We start from the raw sequence: 4438 nt of genomic DNA on the forward strand, positions 1-4438 counted from the left end.
ATGATGCACATGATGCTCTCATGGGTGGGTATAGGGGAATAAACACAACTTTAGATTTTAGAAAGGGTAGAAAGATTCTTTTATTGGCCACATATGCGAAAAGACGTGTTTAAGTATGTCACACAATGCACCATTTGTCAAAAAGTAAAAGCACCTAGAGGGAATCCGCAGGGTCTCTTGCAGCCCTTGCTTATTCCCGACGGGCCATTGCAGGACATCTCTATGGATCTTGTGACTAACTTACCACCAAGTTTGCATTCATGGAACACACAGTTTTTCACCATTGTAGATAGGTTTAACAAATTTTGCATGCTCATTCCATGTAAGGCCACAACCACCACAGCACAAGACATTACAAGTTTGTTCATTAAGCATTGGTATCCACTTTGTGGTTTATTTAAGTCCATTGTGTCAGATAGGGATACAAAGTTCACGTCAAATTTTTGGAAAGCATTGTTTGAAAATTTTGGCATGAAACTGAATTTCTAATCTTCATTTCACCCATTGTCCGATGGTCAAACTGAGATTTACAATCACTTAGCCTTCGATGTCCTTAAGTCATATGTGCACGATCAACAGAATCATTGGGAGCATTATCTCCCATTAGAGAAAATTTTTGAAGATGATGTGAAGATAGCCATAGAAAAGGAGTGGAAATTGGAGAGACAAAAGGAGATTGGATTGGTAGCTGATAGTAGCCCAAAGATATCACAAACTTCTAATATAAATGGGATTTAAACACGCTAAATAAATTTTTCATTGTAACTTTTAGAGTTGGTAACCACTTTCAGGATGTGATGCATGCTTGTGATGGACAAAAGAGATTGGATACATGTCATTCTCTTCACAATGCCATAGCCCCCGCATTATTGGAGGGTTGAGACCATGATGTGGCTTTCAATGAGGAGGTATGAAAAGTGTATGTAGATGCAGTTAGAACTTCTACACATGTTGAGAAAATGAATGTTTGGTAGATGCTTCTAAGGCACATGAGATGGAATATGTATCTAATGCTAGCCTAAGAATAGAAAACTCGTACTTGAATAATGCAGCGGTAAAGGATCAAATGCAAGTTAAAGAGAAAGAGTATATGGCTAAAAGTGACTCTTGTGGAAAGGTTTTAGAAACTTGTGATATGCCAGAGCATTTGTGATAGTGTGATGATAGACAAGTGTTGGTTGATGAGGTTGGCATGGAGAATTTGGATGATAGTGATATGCATTATGTGAATCTTGTTGTTTCCATAGTGTTTCACGTTCTTGCAAAACATCTAGAAGTACGTATAGATGATGACATTTCTACCAAAGTTGATGCTCTTGTTTTGAACATACATGACAAGAAGCTATCTAGGGATGAGAAGGAACACTTGCTTGTGGATATCTTGCCTATGGACATGCATGTGGATATGGAGATGAGAGAGGCCCAAGTTGATGTAGATGAAGTTAAAACGTCTACACGTTGAGGATTTGGTAGATGCTTCAATGATACATGAGATGGAATATGTATCTAATGGTGAAGGTAGCCCAAGAACGGAAAGCCCGCACTTGAATAATGAAGTGATAAAGGATCAAATGCAAGGTGAAGATGAAGAATATACGGCTGAAAGTGATGCTTGTGGAGAGGTTTTGGAAACTTGTTCTATACTCGAGTATGTGTGATAGTGTGATGGTGCTTTTCAGTAAAATTAGAGTATCTTCATAATGCATGATGAAAGTTACAAGATTGGGCACCCTCCTATTGTACTGGTTAGCTACAATTGGGATAACTGGCGTAATGCTTAATTATGTGATGTTTATTTGATTTTACTAATTGAGCGAATGATGATGATTTTATAGAGTGGAATGCTGGGAGTTGACAAACAGGCGCAAGAAAATAACCCTCTCGCACGTTTTATACTTGCACAGTATTTTAGATTTGTGATGAAGCTTTGTGCATGCATAAGAAAGCATGGCAAATGATGAGTACTATTAGCATAAGACGATATGCTATAATTAATGCTTGTAATTATCGCTAAGTGCTACTTTTTGTGGAGTACTAACCAATGAAAAATCAATTTCTATCTTGAACTTGCTTAAATGAGAGAGCTTTTTGAAAGAAGTCATGTAGCCAATCAAAGTAGAAGTTTTATATTGTGTGTGACACTATGCGAATAAATTATTAAACTCAGTATTAATGTAAAGGGGGACCAAGCACTAAAATCTTGGCCATCCCTGTGTAGAGCTCAAAATATACAAAGGAGACTCTGTCAAAATTTTCCCAAAACATAAAATTTTTATAAGAGTTCATTTAAGTCACACCTATGTCTCTAAGGCCTGTGTCACACTGCATGTATGTCGAGCAAGCAAAAAAGGAGTCCATTTGGGCGTCGATAGTGTCACATGGGTAGCAGACATACAATATCAGATTAACTTTTTGTAATTCTTTTACAGATCAGCCACATCCAATTAGAAGAGAAGTAGTCACTCTAGCAAGAGGTTTATAGATCAATCAAGTCGGCATCATTCACGTTGGAAAGGGGGAAATGGGAAAAACACTTGGCACACTCTACACTGCCTCTCTATAGCCCAGGGAAATATCTGGAACCCTTAACCACACAGAATCATGTACACACGCACACTATCTGCCAACCTTCACACCATGAACTCGCCTACGAGCAATCTCGACCACCCACACTCACACATGAGCACTTCAGTACAATAAACCCATCAACAAACCATCATATCCCGACACCAATGGATGCCTACAACTCCCCAATCTGTAAATCCACTCACACCGCGAAGCGACACACGCCTCGACCACACACAAAATAGCTCACTCAATCATTCTCTCCCTCCCTTCCTGCACACACACATACACAACCCGGAGCCAACGCTACCACGGGCGTACTAGGGCACGAGACGGGATAGACGAAGTGATTGATGGAAAATTCAACAAGGAAAATAAACCCCCGGAACTGTGAACTCATTTATCCATAGCACAAAACAAAAAACATTTCTCATACAATGATGGCGGCTTCCCCCTGGCGACCTTCTCTCCTGTTTCACAAGCCCATAGTGGCCTCTTCCCTTGAGATCGCGGCTCTCCTCCTTGGCAATTTCCGCCTCTGATGGCGACCTCCCTTGGGTGTTCTCACTAGTTGACGAGCCCTTTGGCGGCTCCTCTTCTTCCTCCCCTTGCTCTTGGCCTCTGCAACCCCTATCCCTGGAAGCCCTCCTGACCACCCTTGGTGCTCCTCAGTGACGTGCCCCACGCCATCACCTCTATGTCCGGCTTGCGGCCCTCCGCCCTCCTTTTCCTCTCCCACAGCCCTTGGCGGCCTTCAACCCCTCGGCCCAGTTGCTTTCCCCTTGGCTTACTTTTCCTCCTGCATACCTCGGCCCTCTGCAGAAACCCGATTTTCCTCTAAGCTGCGCCACCTCCTCGGTTTCATGCCCAGGCGGCCTTGTTCCTTTGCTCGTGCACAAGCCATCTCCCCAGCTTCGACTCGGCGACCTTGCTCTCGTCTCTTCCACGTATCTGGCTGCCGCCTAGGATTCTCTCCCTCCTCCTACTGATGACGCTTTCACCCCAAGCCAACCTCCCCTATGGCAGCCCCTTGTGGCCTTTGCAGCCCGCCACCATAGTTTTTTCGAACGGCAAACATACGGCAAACGCAAACGAGTATGAAAGTATGTTTGAAATATGTTTTGTAACGATTTTCCCAAACATATGTGACTTTTTTTTTTTAGTCAGGAATCTTCACTGGTTCACACAGAGTTGCGCAATAGATTTCAGAAACCTACTGGTTCGACTTTCGCAGGCAACAGAGTACGAAAAAGAGGTGCGCAGGGGTTTCAGAGTTCGAATGATAAGGTTCGGGGCTTTCGGGCGTCAGTTTGGGGTACTTCAAACAAAAGGTGGCATTTGAAATGCCTTTGCAAACGCGTTTGTATGTATGGGTTTGCAGGGGAATGTTTGCCTATGCAAACGCGTTTGGTAAAAACACTGCCCGCCACCTTGTTTCTTGGCTTCACTTGTCACCTGCACATGGCCTCTACTGGTCCTCCAGTCCGACACACGCCCATCCCCTCTTCTTCGAGCCCTCGAGCCCCTCTACATGAGCACTCCTTTGCATGGACATTTTTCTTGCCTCTGTCCACGCACTTGGCAATCACCCCATCTGGCGCACCTTCCCTCCTCGGGCAGCCGAGTGCCTCCCCTTCTATTCCTGGGCGACCAAAGCCTTGATAGCGCTCCCTCCTGATAGTTGCATGGCTTTAAAAATTAAAGCCTTCCAAAAAACCAATTCCCCTTCTGTGGGGCATTCCCACCGAAGGCAATCGACACTCGGCCATAGTGAGAACGGCCCTTCGTACCATACCACAAGGGCACATGCTCCTATACCAAGGCTTGATAGCCACAAAAGAGTATAAAAGTAGCTTTGAGGTGTCAAGATACC

The 4438-nt window shown here is 43.8% G+C and overlaps 1 pseudogene; it reads left to right on the plus strand.

The window, feature by feature from the left end:
* The first annotated feature begins 1493 nt into the window (after positions 1–1493).
* On the plus strand, positions 1494–3177 carry LOC147442730 (uncharacterized; annotated as a pseudogene).
* The last annotated feature ends 1261 nt before the right edge of the window (positions 3178–4438 follow it).

Source organism: Adiantum capillus-veneris, chromosome 14, assembly GCF_014529385.1.
Source record: "Adiantum capillus-veneris isolate H3 chromosome 14, ASM1452938v2, whole genome shotgun sequence".
NCBI lineage: Eukaryota > Viridiplantae > Streptophyta > Polypodiopsida > Polypodiales > Pteridaceae > Adiantum > Adiantum capillus-veneris.